Source organism: Misgurnus anguillicaudatus, chromosome 2, assembly GCF_027580225.2.
Source record: "Misgurnus anguillicaudatus chromosome 2, ASM2758022v2, whole genome shotgun sequence".
Taxonomy (NCBI): domain Eukaryota; kingdom Metazoa; phylum Chordata; class Actinopteri; order Cypriniformes; family Cobitidae; genus Misgurnus; species Misgurnus anguillicaudatus.
This window is the reverse complement of record NC_073338.2, coordinates 12,369,814-12,396,096: the sequence shown is the minus strand read 5'-3', so window position 1 is coordinate 12,396,096 and position 26,283 is coordinate 12,369,814. Positions and strand designations below refer to the sequence as shown.

Sequence of the window (26,283 nt, the reverse complement as noted above, 5' to 3'; positions counted from 1 at the left end):
AAATAGTTTAAAAACGGTATTAGCCGAATAATTACGTTGCTAATGCTAACCATTACTAGGCGTATTTCTCTTTAAGTTACCTGTTGTCACTTTTGTTTGTCCTCTTGAAAATAAATCTGTAAGTATGTCACATTTGGCAGCATTATCCTAATGGATTTTTTCTTCAACCTGTTTTTTACGCCCTCCTCCTCTCAGACGCGTATTTTTACGGTAGGGCCGGCCCAGCCTACCGGAGAAAAGTTTTCTTGGACGCGCTATGGACCGAACCAACTCTATGGGAGGGGAGGGGAAAACTCCTTCACATGGTACAACCCATGCAGAGGCTGCGCGCTGCAGTATCAATGGGAAACGTGTAAAGTGTCATTTAAGAGAAGACAGACTCACTAACGTGACAAATTTAAAAAAAAAAAAAAAAACTCGACCGGCCCAAAAGTGAAGCGGCCCACCGGGAATTCTCCCGGTTCTCCCGATTACCCACTCCGGGCCTGCCTGTAGTTAAGGTTTAACTTAAGAGTCTTCGTAGCGCGCTAAGAGACAATGTTATCGGGAAACGCAGCCCAGATCATACATTTTGTATCCTCTACAAACACTCAAAGGTGCTAGCATCATTTGTATTTCTACATATTTTAACTATTTTAATTAAGAACAACTACTGCTTCACTCTTTAAAATACCTTTTTTAACAGTTGTACTACTTCAAATTAAAATATATGTATAAATAATATATGTTTTTTTTTTCAACCAATTCACAGACTATAGAATACTACCTCTCTCTGATGAGAAACCAACATGAAGCTGCAAAAAAATAATCATCATCAGTCATTTCACTGTTGATGTAATAATGAATGAAGAAGAAGAGGTGATAAAGAGACAGTTAATGTCAAAGGTAAGAACTTTGAAGTACATTTTTGATATCTAAAGTAGCAGCATGCTTATGTATAACCATTTGTATGTTTGGCACTTGCTGTACATATTACACATAACATTTCTGAATTAATATGTTGTTTATATATATATATATATATATATATATATATATATATACAGGGGTTAAATTGGGATTTGTTATGTGGGGGGGCTCTGCGGGGAGGGGTACTTCAAGGGGTAACATGTTTAATACTGATGATAGCAAAGTCACTGGTGTGTTTCAATGACATTCTGGACCTCTGATAGGATTTGATAAGTTTCAGCTTTAAAGCTGTGCCAGAGGTTGACCCCAAATATTTTATAAAGAGCGTCTGAATTTTAAATGATGCAAATCTATGAGTTTGACATCCTATATCCATTTGTTGCACATGTCATTATGCACAACTGATCAAACTTTAAAGGAAGTTAAAAGAATCAACCTCCTTGAATAATTCTAGGCATAAGATAGGCTAAAAAGACTCAAATAAAAAGAAAAGGTGCAACACACAGTACTGTATCATCAAAATGTCTTATAAATTAGCCATAGAGATTCCCTATGCTGGTCAGCAGCTAAAACAATCATATAGTTAGGTTTGATTTGTGTAATCAAAATACATTATTTTATTAAACTATAACCCAGACAGCAATTTAGCTCTTACCGACGTTGGGGCGCATGTCCTTGCCCGACATAAAGTGCCTCGGTGAGATGTCTTATGGAGATCGGTAGCTAATAGGCAAGACATCGGGAAGATGGTGACATTAGAATGATCGCCGACCGTGAGCCAACGTAAACCCGCCCTAATTATTATGACCTATATGCGGCGCGATCCGCTTCGCTCTCCCATTGAACACAGCTGATTTTCGGCTGCATCGCTGTAAACGTCAAGGCATGCTTATGAAGCAGCTGTTCCAGTGTAGGGAGCGAGGCGTCAGGATCCCACCGTTATATAATTGATTTGTTTAGGCCAGGGGTCTCCATGGTGCCAGCACATTCTATTAGTCTCAATTGTAATATTTTAATTATTACATACATATGTTTTATATTAACTTGGCTTGGTTTACGTATGTTAACATATTAAACAATACTAAAACATATCAAAAAGTAAAATAAAATAAAATCAGTAAGTAAAACAAAAAAGTTCTGAGTAGAATAAATAAAAAAGTAGCCCTCCAGATTGTTTTATACATATTGTTGTAGCCCTTGCTCACAATGTTGGAGACCCCTGCAGGCTAACTCATTTCATATTGTGTATCAAGTTTTCCAGGAGAAATAACAAAACAGAAGGGCATCTGGAAAAATTTTTTTACTTTGTTTTTGCAAAGGCAGTTTCATTTATTTTAACACTCCACAAATTACACTTTGGGGTGGTTTCCCGGACAGGGATTATCCTAAACCGGGACTAGGCCTTAGTTTAATTCTGAAATATAACTAGTTTTAATAACATGTCTTAATAAAAACATTACTTGTGTGCATTTTGAAGCATCACAAAAGACACTGATGTATTTTATGATATGTCAGTGCAAGTTGTTTTCAGTTTGGACAGCTCTTACATTTATTTTAGTCTAGAACTAGTCTAATCCCTGTCCTTGAAACCGTCCCATAGCAAACTGCAACAAAAATAAGAAATTCCCTCCAGAATAAGTCATACTCCAGAATCAGTGCAATCAATTATTTCACTTAAGATGCTTGCTTGTCCCGCCTTTGCCGCCCCCATTCCTGTCTCTGCTCAGACAGCCGCAGCCAGTTTCTCACAGTCATCTTTATATCAGCCTCAGTGGAACTTTGTAGACAGGATTTCTTAACACAGCACCTAAAAAAATGTAATAATGTAATAAGCAACAGAAAAAAATAAGACAGCACAAAAGTCTATATATCTTCGTGGATGGTTTCTAAAAAGACAATTCAGAAAAGTCAGAGCATTTTGCAAAAAATAAAATCATGTTGTTTCAACACATTGTAGGACTTACTCAGGAGTACCTGATGAAAAGGCTGTGATTTAAGGAGAGCACATCCCTTCATCACTGGGTGTGTCTTGCTGCCAATCATCTTGTGGCACTTGGAAATACAGAAAAAGGCCCGTTACACAAAGAACAGCATCACCCAGGTCCAACTAACAGAGCTAAATAAGTGACCCCACAGCAGTGGTTCTAAAACTTTTTCTGTCATTTTTGTCATTCCCCATTTTATGTAGGACTGTGCTGTGTGTGCGCTGTGTATTGTGTGTGTGTGCCTGTCTCAGTGTGTTCTTGATCTGCATGCTAAACAGCTTATGTTCAGGAGGGCCCAGCCCTTCATATTCATCTTCCTGCTGCCAATTAACGGTTGTCACTATGAAATGATAAAATTAGATTGTGAAACTGCTAAACAGTATGTAGGCTTTTTGCTCTCAAACTTTTCAAGTGCGCTTACAGCCACAAGTTTAAAGACCCAATAGACCCTTTTACTGTTTGTACACAATGGTGACGTGGCAACGTATGCACGAGCAGTTTGGCAACGGAAGTATGGCAAGAATCAGCAGTGAAGTAACACAGACAGAGAAAGTTATGTTAAAAAGTTGACTTATCAACTTTTTCAACACATCTACCAGATCCGTGTACTATAGTGGAGTGGATAGAAGACGTTAGCAGATGGCCAAATATAAAGTGGCCAGATACATATGAAGAGTTTGGTTCCAAAACCCAATAAATCCATTTTGACAAATTTTGTTAAAAACGTGTTTTCTATACCAAGAAAGTGACAAGATGAAAACCACTATTTTCTGTTACAAACTTTCACATAGCTTCTTTAGGTTATAAAAACATAAAAAAAATTCAAATCCATAACTTGATTTTCAAAGATTTATTATAAAAACATTATTTTTTCCACAAAATGCAATAAATTCATGACAAGTTTTTATTCAAAATGCTATAAATCTATTAAATCAATAGCCTTTATAAATGTGCATTCATCTTTGCCATGTTATTCATTTAGTTGACTAGTGGTATACACCAATTAAAAATATAAACATTAATGGCATTAATCAAAACACTTAATTTGTGATATTAAGAACACTGTCATTGATGCGGTTATACTTGACGTCGTCGCTTAACGTGTTTCACAGCGATCAGCTGTAAAATGTTTTGGTCCTGCTCGATTTTCGTTGACTTTGAGTAAAATTATGGAAAGTTTTTCATAAGATCCGCTGGGGTCAATGTGTTTGCATGACAGAAACTTGATGTTGTAGGCCCGGGCAAACAAGCACCCGTCTCCCGAGTGTCTCTTGCGTAAATTATTAGATGTTGATGGCTTACGTTTCTTTCCCGTCACAGAAAACCATCACAGGTTTATCAATGCTATTAAAGTATTATTTTGTTTTTGTTTGTTTGTTGATCACGAAGTACAAAGTAGATGAGGAAAACTAGTATTCCGTGTACTCAACGCGCCGCCATTGTTTGTTTACATTGCAATGGTGCGCTGCAAACTGTGGAGCGGATTTATGGCATTCTGTAGAAAAGGAGGAGTGGCGTTTATTGCATTTTGGGAAAAAAGGGAGAAAAGATGACAGAATAAAACGGCGTATATTGGATTTTGCTTAAAATTAAGAATTTACTTTTTAATATTGACCTGATATAATACTGATTCTGGCAGCAGCTCATTTTTTTCAAAAATGGCGTTTATTTGGGACCAAACTCTTTATATATACGTATATTAGTATATTATATTAGTACAACCAAACGCAACAACCAGACATTTTGATGCTGGGAAACCGTTTTAATAAACTTTCTGAGTTGCTAACACGTTAGAACAACTGGCGAACAACAACACTTCCGTTGCCGAAATGCGCGCACAAACTATTTGATCACGTGGGCTGTAAAAGGGTCTATGCATCACATATTTAACGGAAACTTACATTCAGTACGAAGAAGGTCCTCATTCACTGATGTAATCACTTAAATGGAAAAAACACAAATGGCCCAGATCCAGCTTGATTTTAAAATCTGGCCCTAATTCATTTGCTATTGAATTATTCTGAAATGTATTGTTTTACTACCTCAGTATGATGTTCTTAGTAAAAAGTGCAGATTCATACATTACATGTAAAATATCTTACTATCGTTAGTCCTCTGACGGAGCACTGGAAGAGGGTGACGTGGAGGCTGCTGCAAAGCACACAGGCCTTCGTTATTATTCGGTGTCACTAGAAAATACAGAAAAACGAAATTATTGGAGTGAACAGTAAGTCAAGTTTATCACAATTAGATAAACTAATGTGAGTGGGCTGAGTTATTGACACACATTTCTACACACACACACACACACACACACACACACACACACACACACACACACACACACACACGTGTCAGTGTTTTCATTGTCTGCGTTTTAAATGGCTTACAGTCAGGAAAGCCTTCAGTTCTCTGCGCCTCTTTCTGAATATTAACCGCAGTCTCTTGGAAAGACAGAAAACCTTGGTTTACTGATCACACTACTAATATAAACTCAAAAATCATATCTCTGGAACATCAAACTATGGTATGTGCTGTGGACCTGTGGAGTACATTGTGTCTGCTTGAATTTAGGGACCTGATGCATTTTACTATATAGGGTACACTTACCTTCACTCTACAATGATGTGGGATGGGCTGGAGGAGTTAAACAAGGGGTGGGAGGGTTAGCCAGCTTTCTTCTTACTGACACTTCAAGAAGATTAAAAAAGGTTACAACAGAAAGATGATCAAAAAGGCACATCAACCATAAGATTTGCACCTTAGATATCTACATCTGATATTCGCTGTATGAGAAGTGCAGCATTATACACATAAAATGTCTTACTAGGCTTGCTCCTTTGATGGAAACTTGGGTGGGCTAGAGAAGGCTGCTTCCTTTTTGTCACTGTCATGGCCATTTAAAAACAAGGATTAAAATTCGAAAAATGTTTAAACACAAAGATTACAAATTCTTATCAGGCATAATTACAAATATGAGCATGTAATTAAAGGGAGAGTTCACCCAAAAATGAAAATAATGTAATTAATGACTCACGAGTTTGGAACGACATGAGGGTAAGACCTCCGTTCATCTTCGAAACACAGTTTAAGATATTTTAGATTTAGTCTGAGAGCTTTCTGACCCTCCATTGAAAATCTATGCACAGTATACTGTCCAGGAACAGAGAGGTAATAAAAAAACATCATCAAAGTAGCCATTTGACATCAGTGGGTCAGCCAAAATGCGTTGAAGCATCGAAAATACATTTTGGTCCAAAAATAACAAAATTACGACATCATTCAGCATTGTCTTCTCTTCCGGTTCTGTTTTGAACGCGCACGTGACTAAAGTCACATGACTGCAGTGACGCAGCTGACGTACAACGTGGCTGATGTGTTATTAGGTGCGTCCCCACTTTTTTTTGTGCGCCCGAGCTTCGTTTACAGTCGGAGGGAGACGAATGCTGTAAATGTGAAAAAAATTCACAAACATATCTGAGGATAACACGCCATCTGCATCACAAGACTTTAGTCAGACACATGCGCTACACAACAGACATGGAAGAGAATGCTGAATAAATTTGTCATTTTTGGACCAAGATTTTGGATGCTTCAACACATTCCAACTGACCCATTGATGTCAAATGGCAACTTTGATTATGTTTTTTTATTATCTTTCTGGACATGGACAGTATACCGTGCATAGATTTTCAATGTAGGGTCAGAAAGCTCTCGGACTAAACATAAAACATCGGAGGTCTTACAAGTTTGGAACGACATGAGGGTGAGTCCTTAATCACATTATTTTTCATTTTTGGGTGAACTATCCCTTTAATTTTCTAATGGACATATGGAAACTTAAAGGAACACGCTGACTTTTTGGGATTTTAGCTCATTCACAGTAACCCCCAGAGTTAGATAAGTGCACACATACCCCCCCATCCCTGCGCGTGCCGCAACTCCGCCCGACGCACCCACCGCCAGCCCATCCAAGCACAAAGACCCGAAGCAAATGGCTCCAGCCAGCACGCCGCTCCCAACAAGCGACAAAACAACAGCAACATTTTCCTATTTATGTGTTGTGATTTGTTTAATCACACTGTGTACAAACAACAAGGTCATGACACAGCCATCTTTTAACAGTATACATACTGGGAACTATATTCCCAGAAGGCGAAGCACTTGCCACCCGGGGGGAGTAACTGCACAACTCTGACCGAACTCTCTGCTCCTCACCGGGGGTTTCTCAGGTGCTGCTAGCAAATCACTGCACCCAAGTAGCCGGGCTTTGCCTTCTGAGAATATAGTTCCCTGTATGTATATGATTAATAGATGGCTGTGTCTCACATGACCTTGTTATTTGTACATGTTGTGACTATACAAATCACAACATATAAATAGGAAAAAGTTGGCATTATTTTGTCACTTATTGGGAGCAGCATGCTAGCTGGAGCCATTTACTTCAAGTCATTGTGCAAAGCTAAGCTAGCGGTGGGTGCATCAGACAGAGTTACGGCACGCACAGAGATGAAAGGAGTATGTATGCACTTATCTAACTATGGGGATACAGTGAATAAGATAAAAAAAATAAGCCTTTAAAGGATTAGTCCATTTTCTTAAAAGAAAAATCCAGATAATTTACTCACCACCATGTCATCCAAAATGTTGATGTCTTTCTTTGTTCAGTCGAGAAGAAATTATGTTTTTTTAAGAAAAAACATTGCAGAATTTTTCTAATTTTAATGGAACTTTAATAGAAAGTAACTTTAATAGAGCCCAACATTTAATACTTAACTCAACACTTGACATTTTTTTTCAACGGAGTTTCAAAGGACTATAAACAATCCCAAACGAGGCATAAGGGTCTTATCTAGCGAAACGATTGTCATTTTTGACAATAAAAAACAAAGATACACTTTTAAAGCACAACTTCTCGTCGTGTAGATCCGGTCGTGATGCGCCAGCTGACCCCACTATGTCAACGCAATACGTCATCACGTCAAGAGGTCACAAAGGACGAACGCGAAACTCCGCCCCAGTGTTTACATGTGTTGAGAAAGAGGACCGTTCCTACGTTGTTGTATGCCAACTGATACTAATTAATATCTTTGTGGCAGTTTATTGTTTATAATGGTCCGCAAATGTGCGTTTTATACATGTAACACGTGACCTCCCTACGTCACTACGCATTTACGTTAGATCGGGCTGGACCGGACCTTGACGAAAAATTGTGGTTTAAAAGTATATATTTTTTATTTTTCTTGTCAAAAATGACAATCGTTTCGCTAGATAAGACCCTTATGCCTCGTTTGGGATTGTTTATAGTCCTTTGAAACTCCGTTGAAAAAAACCGTTACGTCTTGAGTTAAGTATTAAATGTTGGGTTCTATTAAAGTCCATTAAAATTAGAAAAATTCTGCAATGTTTTCTTCAAAAAACATAATTTCTTCTGGACTGAACAAAGAAAGACATCAATATTTTGGATGACATGGTGGTGAGTAGATTATCTGGATTTTTCTTTTAAGAAAATGGAATATTCCTTTAAGGTCAAAATAGTTAATTCAACTTGACAACTGTTATGTTGTTTCCAGCCATAGGTAGGAGGGAAGGGGGAGGAGGGTTTTTTGGAAGGTTTGTTGTGCGTTTTCTTCTTTTTCGCCTGTGATGTTTGTGGTGCATTTTGGGTGTCTGATGAAGGGCACGATGCAGGGGATGATGGTGGTGATGGTGATCTAAGTCAGGATGGTCTGTAAATGAAAAGTTTTTACAAAGATTAGTTTTCATATTGATCACATCGAACATAGAAAGTACAACGAGTAACATCAGAACAACATAGCCCCCCACTCTCACTTGTCTCATGTAGTATTCAACAAGAGTATTGTTTCCATCCTTTAGATGGGTTGGGTGATGTCCTCTTGAAAAACCTTTGGAGTATTTTGTATGAGTCTTTATAGACCCTTTTACTCTTTGTACACAATGATGATGTGGCAACGTAGGTGCACGCAGTTTGGCAACGGAAGTATGGTAAGAAGCAGCAGTGAAGTAACACAGACAAAGTTATTTTTAAAAGTTGACTTATCAACTTTTTCAACACATCTACCAGATCCGTGTACTATAGTGGAGTGGATAGAAGACATTAGCAGATGGCCAAATATAAAGTGGCCAGATACATATATACGTATATTAGTATATTATATTAGTGCAACCAAACGCAACAACCAGACATTTTGATGCTGGGAAACCGTTTTAATAAACTTTCTGAGTTGCTAACAGGTTAGAGAACCACTGGGGAACAACAACACTTCCGTGGCCAAAATGCGCGCGCAAGCTATTTGATCACGTGGGCTGTAAAAGGTTCTGGAGGCCACCAAGCCATGCCTTCATCGTATTTACCTGAGTGAAAAAAACAGAAAAGACATTTTATTTTGCCTAAATTACAAAGGTTAAATAAAGGCTCTATTTTATGAATAGGTGTGTGTCCAAAAACACTTACATCCTATCACTTTATTACTTAATAACCACTTTGTCTGACTGTCTACAGTGGCTGTGCACTTGTACTAAACTAGCTCTTTGATTGACAGGTCTACTTTTAACGTTACCATAAAAACGCACAACAAGAGCTGCCTTTAATTTTAAGCATGTCACTTAGACAAAATCATTAAAAATGCATTTAGAGTGTAAGGGGTCCATATTATAAAATGACAGATGTCATTTTTGTGTAGACAAAAGACAGTCCGTCAATTTATTACCGTTTACCTAACTGTTTACCGAACGATCCCCTCACGTCAAAAATACTGTCTAAAACAACTCACTGAAAAATATTTAATACGCGAACATATTAATAATAACTAACCAGGGGTGCGTTTCCCAAAACCATGTTGCTTATTTTCCATTGCCAACCAACTAGTTGCTAACACAACAGGTTAGCAACTATGGTTTTGGGAAACGCACCCCAAGTCAACAGTTATAACAACAAACCAAGTCTAAAAACATGTAACGTTGCCTCCGACGCCAATTTCTGTCATCCGTTTATCGAAAACATTTCCACAATCATATTTAATCAACATACCTTCGCGCTTACACTGCCGGCTTGATGTGGACCAACAACTGCGTAGATCTAGTGAAGAAAAAAAGAGGCGCGGTCGGCATAAAGGTTGCTCGCGGTTCCTCTGCCGATCTCCGGCTGCAGACTCATCGCGCCGATCGTTTACCCACCTACTTTTATTCTGTGTGCAGGGGAAAAACCCCAACCGACACTTTGCCGCTGGTGCCCTCCAATTGCCGACGTCGGTAAGACTGAACGTGCTGTCTGGGAATAGTTATATCCAGTGTCATCCTTAACATAATGTAATTAGATGAGTGACATACATACTTTAATCCTTTACACGTTTCTAGTCTTATGAAGTTTTCTCGACGTGGGCACCATTCTTACCTCTCTCTCTCTGTCTCTCTTTCTCTCTCTCTCTCTCTCTCTCTCTCTCTGTTTCTCTCTCTCTCTCTCTCGTCAAATGATCCTGTGTGAGAGCGCGTTCTTGAAGTTCTGAGTTTTTTCGCTTAAGTTGCATAACTTGCGCGAAGACGCATTTAAAGGGAAAAGCGCGTGTTTTCGCGGCAATTGCGGCGCCCAATTCGCGTCATTGCCATCGCCCCGTGCGAGGACGCGCCTGGTTGCGTCTTTGCATTGACTTTGTATGTAATCTGCTCGCGCAAATCGTTGAACTTGCGTTGGTGAGTATGCCCCATAATGAATGAAAACGCATTATTCCCTTCGCGTCAGTGCACGCGCACCAGCGCAGCGAGTACACACGCACAAGCGCAGCGGGTACACTGGCAAGAGCAGAGCGCGACCTTCAGCCTATGTGCCGGAGCTTAGCCCCGGACGGCCCCGGCCCAATTTAAACCCTGTATATATATATATATATATATATATATATGTGTATATTATATATATGTATGTATGTATGTATTAGTTATTTCTTAAAACATGTTTATTTTTTATAGGTGAAGATTGATAACTTTGATGCAGCACTAGGTGTCCTAAACCTACGGTGGCCGTCAGGGGTCACTGCCTTGCAAGGAAAGAAAACACATGCAAATAGAAAAAACACCAGCAAATCAAGAAAACATCTTCATCAGTTTGACAACACATGCGCTGCAGATATCGCAACACATCCAAATACAGAAACGCGTTGCAAATATCACAACACGAAAAAAAACAGAAACGCGTTCCAAATCTCACAACACATCCAAATACAGAAACGCGTTGCAAATTCTTACAACACGACCAAAAACAGAAACGCGTTCCAAATCTCACAACACAACGGAAGTGTTTCAGGGGGATCACAAAAAGTGATGCACCGGTCTGAGAAGTGTTTTCGGAGCTTTTGTGAGTTTACATCGATCAAATGTAAGTTTTTCTTGTTTATTTTAATATCCTAATTGCATATTTTTTTAGCCTTTCCATTATTATTAGCCTATAGACTCAAATAACTTGAAATACATAATAAACTGTGAAACGTTGTGTTAGCTGGCTTAGTTACACAAATGTCACTAGATAGTGTTCTAGGAGGACAATAAATACCACATTCTTCATTAAAACAAGTAAAAATAACGTGTGTGTGTGTGTGTGTACACGTGTGTTTCTATGGGAGGTTTTTGTGCTAATAATAGCTTATTGAACGTCTAACCAAACGTCTTGTGTGTGTGTTTTATTTTCAGGCAGCAAACATACTGTTTATAACTATATACAATAGTGTTAATTCAAGTTGTTTTTCATATTTTATTTACACATTTATCAGTTTTATATCATCTCTTTTATTATGTCTCAAACTTGTTTATTTTATATTGTGTGCTATGTGATTTTACGAATAGTTAACATAATTATTCTGTGTTTTGTCTTTTTGTTCTTCTGGGAAAGCTAGAGGACCTGTTTTAACATTGAGGGAATCCTGACCAGATGCATAGTGTGATATGGTAGCATGATTTAAATGAACTGCAAGAGCCTGTAGAGAGGGATAAAGTCTACTGAGAGGAACACAGTACAGAAAGGAGCCGGTTCCATTGTTAAAATGCCCACTTATACCAAACTGTTTCCACCTACATCCTCTGGCAATACATACAGAAGTGTAAGCTACAGGACGTAAAGATTGAGGAACCGTTTTATCCAGCAGCCCTCAGTGTTCAATATGTCAAAAACATTAATTGACCCCAATATCACTGTCATTATTTTAATCTCTACACAAACATTAGTTTAATACTGCAGGTTTTGATACACATAGTCATAGCCTAGTGGTTAGAGGGTTGGACTTGTAACCCGAAAGTTGCCAGTTCCAGTTTCCGTCTCTGCCGGCAGGTTGCGACTGTGATGTCCTTGAACAAGGCACATTAAACCCAATTGCTCCCCGGGCACTGAAGGAATAGCTGCCCACTGCTCCATGTGTGTTCACCATTTACTGGGATGGGTTAAATGCAGAGGTCACATTTTTGAGTATGCGCTGCATACTTGGCAAGCATGTCACACTTACACTGCACAGACAACATTATATTGTATAACAGGTTTCTTTCTAGTTTATTATTTTAATGACAACCACAGTTTAATGTAATGTGGCAATAAAAAGGAAGAATGTCATTGTACAGGTATCTGTACATACATATGAAAATAAAGGCTTTAAACTTAAAATGCATTTTTCATTTGCATATTTAAGAGAGAATATTTAAAATAATTTCTTTGATTCCTTTAAAAACACTCTTTCATTTTAGGGAAGAAAAGGAAACAGCAAGATTTATAATCTTAAAATGTAAGTAATTTGATAAAAATAGAAAATAACCTACCAAGGATGATAGAAAAGAAACGGTTTTGTAACTGTATTTGCATATAGCCATGGTATTTGTAGTAAACAAATAGGCAATCAATCAGCTTTACTGCAAGTTTATTAACAGCATTGTCCTTTACGAGAAGTTCTAAGCAGGAACTAAAAAGAAGTATCAACATTGTAAGATGTTATAGTATTATTCATTCAAATAAAAGTCATACAGTACATGTCAAAGCGATAAGATTGATGTTCTGGTTGTAGTTAGCTTCACTACATTTAAGGTTTAGCTGGTTGAGGTGGCTAAATATGGAGCAGATTCCAGTAAGAAAATCAGGAGAGGAATCTTTGAACAAGATGTTTAATGTCAATCCAATTTATGCATCTTCATATGCAGCTGATATGATATGAAATACAATGCAGTGGTCTACAAAGAATCAAGAGAAATAATTACAAATAATCACCATTCTCAGATTAACATTAACATTGTAAATCTGTATGACCAGATTATCACCTACCAGCATCCAAAACTGTCAGAAGTTGAGCTACAAAACATAAGCTGTTACTAATGAAAAATACAAATTATGGCCCTGATGCTTAACTTTAACTTAAAATTGTGTTACAATTAGAAAACGTGTTATTTGTTATATGTTATGTTGTTTTAAGCTAGTAAACAAATGTTTTTTTTTAATGCAATTTAATTTTTATTTAGTTTGCAGTAGAAATCTTGCTCTGGAATAGATACAATGATAGACCAGTCTGACACAAGCCCCAAGCTCAAATTTAAAGCTACCTAACAAAACTCTGGTTAATTTTGGTGCGTTAGTTTGTCAAATGTGAAAAGGAAGGCAGTGGTGTTCCTCTCAGTAGACTTTATCCCTCTCTACAGGCTCTTGCAGTTCATTTCTATCATGCTACCATATCACACTGCATCTGCTCAGGATGCTCTCAATGTAATAGCAGGTCCTTTAGCTTTCCTAGAAGAATAAAAAATACAAAATACAGAATAATTATGTTAACTATTCGTAAAATCACATAGCACACAATATAAAATAAACAAGTTTGAGACATAATAAAAGAGATGATATAAAACTGATAAATGTGTAAATAAAATATGAAAAACAACTTGAATTAACACTATTGTATATAGTTATAAACAGTATGTTTGCTGCCTGAAAATAAAACACACACACAAGACGTTTGGTTAGACGTTCAATAAGCTATTATTAGCACAAAAACCTCCCATAGAAACACACGTGTACACACACACACACGTTATTTTTACTTGTTTTAATGAAGAATGTGGTATTTATTGTCCTCTTAGAACACTATCTAGTGACATTTGTGTAACTAAGCCAGCTAACACAACGTTTCACAGTTTATTATGTATTTCGTCAAGTTATTTGAGTCTATAGGCTAATAATAATAGAAAGGCTAAAAAAATATGCAATTAGGATATTAAAATAAACAAGAAAAACTTACATTTGATCGATGTAAACTCACAGAAGCTCCACGGACGAGTTGAATGTAAACCGAAAACACTTCTCAGACCGGTGCATCACTTTTTGTGACCCCCCTGAAACACTTCCGTTGTGTTGTGAGATTTGGAACGCGTTTCTGTTTTTGGTCGTGTTGTAAGAATTTGCAACGCGTTTCTGTATTTGGATGTGTTGTGAGATTTGGAACGCGTTTCTGTTTTTTTTCGTGTTGTGATATTTGCAACGCGTTTCTGTATTTGGATGTGTTGCGATATCTGCAGCGCATGTGTTGTCAAACTGATGATGATGTTTTCTTGATTTGCTGGTGTTTTTTCTATTTGCATGTGTTTTCTTTCATTGCAAGGCAGTGACCCCTGACGGCCACCGTATAAACCTAAATGAAAACCACTGGATCTTGATAGTGAGCTTTCCTGAAACACATGCACCACTTTTATCATTAGTACAGAGGTTGTTGTTTTTTTGTTAGGCAATGTTATCAGTGATTAACTATTTACAAATGTAACAAAACACAAGAAGCTCATTCATAATAACATTTATTGTTATAACAGCATGTGTAACAGAAACAGCACACTTCACAATAAACATAACATAATAATACATTCTCAGTCTATATTCTACACTCAGCAACAATAGTTCAAGCAACAAAATTAGTCTTCATTCAATAAGGTTCATTTCACATGACAACAACTAGAACAATTGTTTATAACTTGACTACAAATTTTCTGTGCATAAAAACATCACTTGCAGGTTTTTATAATGAACAATATTGTAACTGTATGACAAATTCTCTGTTTTTATCTTTTTGTCAGTTTCTGAATGCAACTTCAAAAAAAGTCTATGTTTTAGACCCCTTTGGGAGAGATGAGGAGGAACAAGCAAAAAAAGCAGGAGAAAAATTTGGGTAGTTTTACATTACTGTGTTTCTTGCATTTGACAGAACCACAAAAGCTCAAAAGATTTTGTTTGTTATTATATTTTAGGAGGTACTTCCAAATACGCACCAACATTCTTGGCCGAAAAGAATGGAGCAACCTGAGATGGAGTCCAATGAAAATTAAACACACAAAACAAATGGATGGAAGTAGTTTTGGGGTTTTTGTTATGAAGGTATTAAAACAACATAAATGAACATACTTTTGAAAGCTTAAAATGTATTGCCTATGGTATAATGTGATTTTCTGTTGTTATTCTCAGTTTGGAGAAGAAATACTCTCTAAATTCCCCAATGTCCCCTGCAATCTAACCATAGACAAAAGCACCGAGGCAATAAATGACATCAGGACACAGATGGCAACTGCTATTTTAGCCTCATCAGGTAATAAAACTAACTTTGTGGAAATAAATAAAGATTGCCAATACTAAAACAATTTTTTCTTCATTAATTAATGTAAAAGTTCATTTTAAAACCCATCACTGGTTATGTTACAGAACCGCAAAGTTTTTGCCCATTATGTGGCTGTAAAGAGATACCAGGAAATGTACTGTGGGTGAGTATTAATACTTACATTTACTTCTCCATTTAGTGTTTCTTTAACAACTACTTTTGATCATGATGTTGAAAAATATTTTTTTTAATTGCAATCTAATTTAGATTCAATGTGATGGTTGCTTGCTGTGGAGTCATGACAAATGCACAGGTCTGACCCAAGAGGAGGTGGACTCAATAGCCACAGAAAGCAGTCCATGGTTTTGCTGTTTTTGCAAAAGATAAATATGTTAAAGTTAATTGCGTTAGGATGTGTAATATGTATATATCATAAATTAAAATGTACACATTTTCTTTTATTCAGCTTGGTTATAATTTTAGAAAAATTAACAGATTTCAAACAATAACAAAAAATTGTTACAACCAAACCTAATCAAATCTGTAAACAAAATAAATAAATCAATGTGTGGATAATAAATAAATTGGTTTTAAGGAAATGTGTGAAATGTCACAGTCACAGTAAATCGCTTACCTTGAGCATTGAAGGAATGGTAACGCAAAATCTGCAGGTCTCAAAGGCAAAGATCAACATTGTTCTGGAGTATACAGTTTTCACAAATAGTTCTGGAGTGTTTTAGATCTGTGAAAAGTTTCACAGATCCAATATAATTTTTTAAGTCCATTTTGATGGTGTGGGAGTTCATTTTTATGAATCGCAGGCCTCTCGTGTTCATTTAAAGGCAAAGATCAACATTGTTCTGTAGTATACAGTTTTCACAAATAGTACTGGAGTGTTTTAGATCTGTGAAAAGTTTCACAGATCCAATATAATATTTTAAGTCCATTTTGATGGTGTGGGAGTTCATTTTTATGAATCGCAGGCCTCTCGTGTTCATTTAAAGGCAAAGATCAACATTGTTCTGTAGTATACAGTTTTCACAAATAGTACTGGAGTGTTTTAGATCTGTGAAATGTTTCACAGATCCAATAGACCCTTTGCAAACACGTGACCTAGACCACGTGACGACGCCATGCTGGACGGCAAAATCACTGACGCACTAGGTTGATTAGTAATAGACGAGCGGGATTTTTGATTAGTTTTAAACAGTTTAAATATATATTACACTAAAATACATGGCTTCTTATATTAAGGAAGTTGTTGTGCCGTTATCGGTCGAGGTAGGGCATTTGGTAGGTCCTCACAAAAGCGCTATTTAGAGAAGTTAGAGATAGCGGGACTGGATACTGACCCTTACCTTCTTCCTCCTTCAATTTTCACGGACCTCATTAAACGCCGAGTCTGCCCGACTTCAGCCCGCATGATTTGTACCACTATGTGGTAAACGGGATACCCCCATACACTAGTGCTGATCTTAAGGCTTTTAAAAGTCTGCAGAGCTGCCAACTTCTGAGTTCAGCTTGGAGTGAGATTTTTTTGGGGGGTGGGGGTTTGTGGTAATAATTTTTTATATAAGTCCTAACCATTTGCCAATTGATAATAGTGTGGATTTTAGCTATTTCTGTGTTAAATAGTTGGGAAAGACTGCGTTAAAATGGTTCACAATACAAATCGAATCATATTTTAGAAATTAAATTGAAATAAAAGCTTTTACTGAGTTTAAATGCCTGGGATTAGAGTCTTTACTATTATTTTATACACTTCTATTATGCTTTCCTTCTGATAAAAGTGCCAAAAAAGTTCAGTTAAAATCTAATGAATAGGCTACTGGTCTCTGTAAAATGTATAACTGCAGATAACAGCAGCTTTGATTCAGTTTATCCACTGAGAAAGAGAAGCGTAAAGTGATGATTTGTGATTGGTGATAGAGGGACTGTCACAATCAAATAAACCAAATGAGTAGTTTAATATTAAACTAAAGCAACAGATAATGAGTATGTCAAGACCATATAATTATATTTCGTATATATTATTGTTTATAGATGTCAAATATCAATTGACTTTTTTCTCTTTTATTAAAACCTGTCACCGCAAACATCACGCCGGCTTGTACTGCTTGCAAACATGCACACGCGAGTGATAGTTGATTAAAATTGCTGTTTTCTGAGGGTATCTGCGTGCGTGGAATCCGGGCAGGTCTCTGCTTTTCATCCAGACCTTGACGCTTTGTGTGTTCGAGTGGTGCGGAGCTGACTGATCGGCGTATGACATCAGAGTAACGCGAGAGCAAAGGTAAAGGCGGACCCTTTTGTAAAATTTCGACTTGCTCTCGCGGTACTCTGATGTCCTCGCTGCCGAACTTCCTGCGCAGCGCCACATAAAGTGAAATGCTCTTTGACTCTTTGCAGCAAAGTACCAGCAACATGAGAAGGTGGCACGCAAAAGACAGTGAAGGTACGCTAAAATATAAAAGTGTCAGTACTGCGAGCACTGGTTTAGCTACTTACATCGTGAAAATGGATGTGTTGCGTGAGAATGGGGTCAATTGCGTGGGTCTCACGGTGAATGCGTAAGAGTTGGCAGCTATGAAATGTATGGTGTCACTGCAGCATTAAACAATAACATTCATGTAAAAATAATGTATTTATGCCACTTTTCTGTAATGGTAGGTGCATCATAGCAACACGAAATAACCATTTAATGACCCTAACAAACACAAACACGTACTTTTTCGGCTTGCCGTCCGTCTACAACATGGCACTTCCGCCGTCCATCATGGCGTCCATAATTCGCGCGAGTAGAGCGTGACGTCACGTGCAAAGGGTCTATATCAGGGGTCCCCAACCTTTTTTACACTGCGGACCGGTTCCAGCTTTAAAAAAAATCCGCGGACCGGGGGGGTGAGGTTGGGGGGGAGGGTGTTGGTCGCTGTTCAAACAAAGTGCTGAAAATTCTCTTTTTGAAATGTATAACGTTTTAAACGGAATAAACATAACCTTGCATTAGGAAAATGAATAATTGCTTTATTTATAGTATATTTTCTATAGATGTGTAAAACCATATTTTGGCGGATTGTTTTTTTACTTTCATTGTTTCACTAGTTTACCTGTCCATTTAGTCTTAATAATCAATGGTAAATGAACTTGGCTTGCTGTTCTCGGAGGCAGTTCGAATCTTGGTCGGGCTCGAGCCCCAAGTCCAAGTAACAGAACAAAAAAAAAAATGCAGTGAAGGAGGAGAGATGCCAGAAGAATTGCGGCTGGGCGCAGAGGCTCACGTTTACCATATGATTTTAATGATGATTGACAGTTTAGGTTCCTTTTCAAACCTACGTTAAAAGCACAGCCGTTAAAATATGATTAATAGTTTATTATGATCATGGTGCCACGATCGCTGGATAATTCTGAAGTTGTTTTAAAGAAGAATAAAATAATTACTTTTCAGTCATTTGCGATGCCCATGTCACACAGTTGAACGTCTCCGCGTATTTACATGATTTGCGAGGTACATTTGCAAATTATTCATAAAGTTATAACTCTGCAATTCTTTGATCGATTGTGTTTTAGAAGTACTGTATGCTCAAAACTCTTATGACAGCAATGTGATCGCTGATGCGCTGGTAGAGAGAGAGAGACCAAGAACAAGAGAGACCGCGACTCTGTACAACAGTGGAAATGATCGATGTTATTTGAAGTACAAAATACCCGATTAAGCTATTACGTGGCTATTATAAATAAAATTCCTGTGTCGTGAGCAATTGGGTCCCCCCGGGCAATTCGGTCTCCCCCATAGATATGTATAAAGGCTAGATGGCTCGTCCGCGCTGCTGGCCAATGGAGTGCAGCGTCCGCATTTTGGCGGCCATCTTGCGGCGGGGCGCTCGCTCACTCGTGGCATTGAGATTTAGTGATGCAGGTGCTTTTGGATGACCATGGCTTGCTTAGTTTTTTACCGATTTTCAAACGGTTTGGTTTGTTATAAACGTCAAAGATGTACCTATGACACTGCATACCTATACTAAAAATAAAAAATAAATTCATGAAACATGTTAAAGCATCCAGAATTATAGCCACGTTAATAACGTTTGTAAAAATCCAAACCGTTTGAAAATCGATAGAAAATTGAGCCAGTTATGGTCATTTAAAAGTACCTGCACCATTAAACTCAATGCTACGAGTGAGCGAGCGCCCTGTCGTAAGATGGCCGCCAGGTGATGCCGTTAGGGATTCCGCCTTGAGCCATCTGGCCTTTATACATATCTATGGTCTCCCCTAGGACCCCGCGCGACTCCATTGGCTGAAAAAACTCCTCATGGGTAGTTTTCTTAGCGCCTTATTACAATTCCTACAAAATCGCGTTATGATTTATGTAGTTAGAACGTTGTTAAAATTACAATTGATGTCTTTTAAATGATATGTTTCATATAGTAGTATAAATGAGGTTATAGATGGGAGATCTACACATTGCTTGTGTCATTTTATTACTTATACTGTACCATTTACACTTTTGACTGTCTACTTATACAATTACTTACTCATTAATTACTTATACAAAACATGATTACTACATAGTTGAATCACACATTTAAATTATAATTATAAGCCATGATTGATTACTACACTTACTATTAAAAATATATATTCCGTAAGGTATGTTAATAATTTACAAAAAATAAAAGTATTGTTTTTGTAAAGCAGATGATGACACAAAAGTACTGACGTGTCTGCATCATGAATATTAGTTTATTATATTGTTTTTTTAGTTAACTTTTATTTTTTAAAAATGTAATGTTTCTATTTTGTACAACATAATTAGCTTGCTAGCCGCGTATGCAGACGAGATATTGCAATGACACATTTTTGAGCAGGCATTAGTGCTAGATACCAATCGGGGTCCTAGGGGAGACCGAATTGCTCGGGGAAACTGGATTGCTCATGACACCGGGACGTTCTTGCGACCCGGTGGCAACTTGTCCACGACCCGGTACTGGGTCGCGACCCGGTGGTTGGGGACCTCTGGTCTATATAATATTTAAAGCGCAATTTGACTGGCGGAATTAAGCACATTATAGAACAAACTAATAATTCAGCTGTTAGATAGCGAGTAAATTAGTTTGTGAAGGTTTTCACAAATCAGGCTCAGCCTACAACAAGTAAATTGATATAATTTCTGCCTGCGTTTTCTTTGAAAATAGCCATTAATTGTAAAAAACGTCTATTTTCTATCTTCCGCATTGAAACGGCTTAACGTGATTTGACAGTAAAAAACTATACTGTGAAAAAATTCACAAATCAAGCTGGACAAAATGACGGTACTTTCAGTTTCGTGGGTGTTCGTTTTCGGGAGTTATACGCGGTTATACGTAAAAGAGGGAAAAAAATAAAACAAAACGCGTATATTTGTCGTTGGGACCGGTATCCCATAAATTCACAAATCAGAATGAATAGAATAGGATGTTTTTCACATGAAAAAAACAGCGCGCCGCAGATTCACAGCCTAAAAGAAGTCTGATTGTGAAACTGGTAAGCTATCTTTACTGCGGTACTCTGGACAGCGCACAGCATGCAGTCCGGTAGATACAGCAGAGCGGCGTAGAGGAGCTCACACAGTGCAACAGAGCCACGGCCACACACGAGAGACAACAGGGTAAAAGACCGGCAGGGCAGAGAGAGATATAATAATCCACTGAAGCGGAGAGGAGCGGAGGTGCTGATGTCCTAATGAGAGGTGAATGATAGAAAGCAGACAGAGCAGGCAGAGCAAAAATGACAAAAAATCCAAAAAGGTCAAAAAATATATAAATCCAACACAGGCGGTAAACACGACAAGACTGAATGAACATAACAATGACGAACTCGCAAGGAGCAACTAAACACAGAGAGCTTAAATACCAAACGAATGGGGAGACAAATGAGAAACAGGTGATGTCACAGGTGAAAGAAATCAGTGCTGATGAGATGACTCCGGTGGCAGACGCGCATGTGAGAGCTGTCAAAACACAAAACACACACACAGAACAAAGGAAAAGAAACAGAACAGTCGAAAAGACCAAAGTCATGACACATATACCGCAATGATTTAACAGCAGTTGCGGTAAAGAGAACATCTGTTTCGGAAATGAGAATTTAAGCACATTGTTTATTACTTTTAAATATCTATAATGAATTTAATAAAGTTAAAATGTAATAACTGTTGATGTTTTGCCTTACGATTTTCCATTCCAGATAGTCAGCAAATGAAAGAAAAAAAGCTTTGGCAAAGGCCAGGTTGACAAAGTTCAGGGGGAAAGTATATAGCAACCCAGAATTGCTCGAGGAGTACAGAAGAAAGGAGAGAGAGAGGTTAGCTTTGGAGATGTTGCAGCAGGTGTAATTAGCAAAAAACACCCTACAGTGTTAGGAAATGTACATGAGAGTACACATGCACTCACACACAAACACACACACACACGCACAAAGCAACAAGTCTATACTATATGATGATGTGTACATGTTTTTTTCTCTCCATAATGTGAGACATGCTAACTTAATGTTATGCTTTCTTTCTACTTCCAGGTATCAAAAATGAAAACAAAATGGCAAAATAAAGAAAACTGAAGAACTGACTAAGAAGCAACATGAAAAAAAGACAGTGGCGGGAAAGCTCAAAGCGTTATTATAAAAGAAAGAAAGAAACGGCTTAAAGCTGTACTAGACAAAACACCATCTAGTGAGGAAGATGTTTCACTTCAGCTTATTCAAGTTATTAAAGAAGCAAATGAAGTTCAAGAAAATCTTCAAGAAGCAGCACCAAAAGAACAGCCATTCTTGTCTCAGCAGGTAAATGTCCCTGAAAAATCCAGTTTTCAATAGGGCTGCCAAACGATTAGTCGTGATTAATCATTTGCAGAATAAACGTTTTTGTTTACATAATATATGTGGATGTACTGTGTATAGTAATTATGTATACATTAATACACACATTATACTTTTAACGTAATTAAGTTCAACTAACACAACATACACTATTCTCAAAAGTTCTAAAGCTCTTTTTAGTTTTTGAGTTTCCAACTTATAGAAATATATTTTACAGTGTAGTGACATCAACTTAACTCCCCCCAAAAATGAGATACAGAAACCAAGAGAAATAAAAACATCTACCCCAAAAGACTCACCCAAAACGAAGAAAAGAAAAATAACACTATCCATACTGAGGGCAAAGTTGCGCAGCACAGAAGAGAAGCTTCTGGAAAGAAATAAAGAGATTATCAAGGAAAAGACTAGGAAGACTTGAGAAGAGGGAGAGAAAGCAGGAACTTGTGAACATGGAATGCAGAGAGGACAAAACAAAAGCTAGAAAGAGAGATCAGAGAATGTTACCCAACAGCCAGAGAAGATTTATGCGCAGAATTGTTAGCGACTTCTTTCACCAAGATGAAGTTTCGACTGTAATTAATGGCAAATCTGGTGAAATTTGAAAAAAGGGCCAGATATTTCGCAAGAGAGCCTTGACAAACAACATGGCAAATCTACATAGAAGATTTCAGACTGAGAATCCCAGGCACAAACTTTCTATGTCTCAGTTCTGTAAACTTAAGCCATTTTGGGTCATCCAACGTAGAGTAACAGACAGAGAAACATGTGCTTGTAAAACACATGAAAATTTTGGCTTGAAGATAAAAAAGCTGCATCAGCTAGGAATCATAGCTACATCCTCTCCAAGAGAGATTGTGCAGGCCAGTGTGTGTTGCGACAACGACATGTCCTGCATGTACAGGACATGCAGCAATTGCAAAAATAAGAAATTTCCCACACAGGAAACACAGGATCCTTCACTGAAAGAAAACATCATAGTATGGGAAGAGTGGGTTACAAAATCTGTACCAAAAAAAGGTACAGTTGTGCCCACTGAAGAAAAGGAAGTGAGGAAGGCTTTCCTTGAGAAGAGACATACCTCCATTGAAAAGCTTGTAGGACTGACACAGGACCATCTCTCAAACTTCTCAAGACACATATTCAACATCAAGCATCAATATGAAAGACTGAGGAAATTGAGAGAGTCCCTTACTCAGAATGAAGTAGTAGTTCATGTTGACTACAGTGAGAACTACGCTTGTAAATACAGCAAAGAAATAAAAGAAACTCAATTTGGAGGTGGCAACCAGCAGGTAACCCACCATACTTGAGTTATTTATCTCAGTGGGGGGAAGGTGAAGTCCTTTGCATCACTTTCGGACTGTCTTCAGCACAATGCCATAGCCACATGGGCTCACCTTGATCCGGTACTGAGGAGCATACGAGAGGAGCATCCAAATGCAAGGGACATCCACTTTATTTCAGATGGGCCCACATCTCAATACCGGAACAAAACCAACTTTTATCTAGCCTCAACAGTGCCATTCATGAGAGGATTTAATTGTGTAACATGGAACTTCACAGAAGCATCCCATGGAAAGGGTGCTCCTGATGGAGTGGGTGGTGCCTTAAAAAATCTGGCTGACAGAATTGTGTCCTATGGTACCAGCATACCGGATGCCAACACTCTTTTTGAACAGCTAAATCTCAATTCATCTGTAAGGCTCTTTAAAATTACGGAGGAAGATGTCAAAACAAGTGCCAAATTAGTACCACCAGACCTGAAGACAGTGCCTGGTACAATGAGAAATCATCAGGTAAGTAAACATATTGAAAAACATGAGTGTGTCCATATGTAATATATTTTATAGTTAATATATTTAAATCAAAATTACTGTTTGTTTCTCTTTAAGCTGACATCAACAAAGGCAGGCCTTATCTACACCAGAGAAGTGTCCTGCTTTTGTGATTTTGCCTGTGGATGTTTCAGTCCAAAAGAGTTTGACTTCAGAGACAATGTGGAGCCAGAAAAGGAGAACACAGAGTCAGTTTTGGAAGCAGGAACGTGGGTCCTTGTACAGTATGATGGAGACCTGTTTCCTGGCACAATCACACAGGTATGAATTATTTGGTGCTATGGATATTTGTTGTTGTTGAGTTAAAATCCTTACATTAATTTATGTATTATGTATTTTTACTCTCTAGATTGTAGATGGTCAGTATGAAGTTGACACAATGAGTTGTGCTGGACCGAACAAATTTTTCATTCCATCCATAAGATATGAGGGAGAAAAAGTGTGGTACTACTTTGATGACATAAAAGCAGTCATTCCAGAGCCACAACCTGCCACATTCTCAGCTCGACACTTCTGTGTGTTGCCCGAGATCTGGGCAAAGTACACAAAGAAACATGTGTAAAACATTCAATTGGTAAAGATGGTAAGAGCAAGAGATGTTGGGGTGGTGATAGAACCGCACCATATATTGTTCGTTTGCAAGTTACCTCCAAGGTTATCCCAATACAGTAAACTAGAGTGGCATTTAACCTACTGAAGTATAGTTAACTGATTTTCTTCTATTACAATTTCCTGTTTGCACCAAATCCAATGAATTAAATACCTTGCCAATATAATTAATTCCTATTTGTTTTTTTTTGTTTTGAAACAACCAGTATTCTACATTTAAAGAAAAATGTTTATTCCTGTTGTAATTTGTTTTCTCAAACACTACACAATAAAGTTTTGAACTTGAATGCATGATTGTGCAAATATTATCTGGTTTTCTACTTTAAAATTAGTTTGTAATTTCAGGCTATTATACTATGTATTCTCATTACCGAAATAATTAACATCATTTCCGAAACCTATGTATCATTACCGCAACACATTCTTATTAAATGATAATTTAATTAATAGAAGCATAATACTTCGATTTTAAATGCATGTGCAGAAACGCCAAAATATGTTCTTTCAGGTTTGTCATGTCATTTTGAAAATATGTCAGGTTTCTTTGAAATATAAAAAAAATAGTTGTAAATTGTGGAAGGTGTTGCGGTATATGAGCTAAAAAAAACAAACACATTTTTAAATTAATGTTCCCATATACTCCAGACTTTGTTTCTAATGTCTAGTGGGAAAAAAGTAAATTTAAGCAATTTTTACATTTTCATGCTTGACATTTTTCAAACCAAGTTTTCGTAAGAATCACCCGGTTAGGCCTGTTATATCTGCTTGGGGTAGGTTATGCTATATAGCCGCTAAGTCCTCTGTGTGATCCCGTTCTCAGTTGGCACCTTTTCACCCCTCGCCTTTAATGAGGTGATATTGATTTGTTTTTTTTTGGTTTGTTGTTAAGACCTAACATAGCAGCCTGCCTGCCGTGTGTGCACATTTATTTGATGTCGATTTATAGTGCCTCTGGAAAAAGTTAAGAACTTGGGTGACTTGATCACTCCTATGTCAAATTAAAGTATTTATACATAAACTCTATATTTCTACTAGGGCTGCACGATTAATCGTATTTTTATCATGATAACGATATGCGTGCCCCACGATTAATTATTGACAATCGTCGCGATTAATGTGCAAAGACCAAGCACAAAGAATCAAGGAATGTGTTTGTTATGGGCAGAGTCAGAGTAAACGGAGTGTTTCTTTGCAAGCGCAGTCTGTGTTATGGTAGAAATACGTTAGCATCACAAGATTTACAGTCATTTTTGAACAAACATAATGGCAGAGCAACAAGAAGAAAGTGCAGAAATATGTATGTTTAATTCCCAAAAAGGGTCGTATAGGCCTACTCCATTGTTTGGATATTTCGGATTTGAGGAAAGTGATGTTGATAAGGTAAGTCACGAGTCTTGTGCAAACTGTGCTGCTGTTCCGTCCAAACGTGAAATATCAAGAGTTTCAAATGCTGAAGACACAAGCCGCAACCATAAA

The 26,283-nt window shown here is 37.6% G+C and overlaps 4 long non-coding RNA genes across 6 annotated transcripts; 1 reads left to right on the top strand and 3 right to left on the bottom strand.

Annotated features, from left to right (window-relative positions):
• Positions 1-2,200: 2,200 nt before the first annotated feature.
• Positions 2,201-6,295, bottom strand: LOC129452276 (uncharacterized). 3 transcript variants are annotated; one of them, XR_012371946.1, is made up of 8 exons: positions 5,932-6,295; positions 5,722-5,781; positions 5,505-5,585; positions 5,285-5,338; positions 4,997-5,083; positions 4,796-4,834; positions 2,874-2,961; positions 2,201-2,716 (listed from the first exon to the last, which is right to left on the bottom strand). It is a non-coding gene; the product is annotated as an uncharacterized lncRNA (long non-coding RNA). The 3 variants fall into 3 exon arrangements; XR_008647060.2 differs by lacking the exon at positions 4,796-4,834 and having other exon boundaries at positions 5,932-6,271; XR_012371947.1 differs by lacking the exons at positions 2,201-2,716; positions 2,874-2,961 and having other exon boundaries at positions 4,571-4,834; positions 5,932-6,270.
• Positions 6,296-8,448: 2,153 nt separating this feature from the next.
• On the bottom strand, positions 8,449-10,195 carry LOC141368447 (uncharacterized). The gene is made up of 3 exons (XR_012371948.1): positions 9,946-10,195; positions 8,727-9,269; positions 8,449-8,623 (listed from the first exon to the last, which is right to left on the bottom strand). It is a non-coding gene; the product is annotated as an uncharacterized lncRNA (long non-coding RNA).
• Positions 10,196-12,788: 2,593 nt separating this feature from the next.
• LOC129433750 (uncharacterized) lies at positions 12,789-14,546 on the bottom strand. Its single transcript, XR_012371945.1, has 2 exons — positions 14,168-14,546; positions 12,789-13,662 (listed from the first exon to the last, which is right to left on the bottom strand). It is a non-coding gene; the product is annotated as an uncharacterized lncRNA (long non-coding RNA).
• Positions 14,547-15,394: 848 nt separating this feature from the next.
• LOC141368406 (uncharacterized) lies at positions 15,395-16,052 on the top strand. The gene is made up of 3 exons (XR_012371944.1): positions 15,395-15,499; positions 15,613-15,671; positions 15,776-16,052. It is a non-coding gene; the product is annotated as an uncharacterized lncRNA (long non-coding RNA).
• The last annotated feature ends 10,231 nt before the right edge of the window (positions 16,053-26,283 follow it).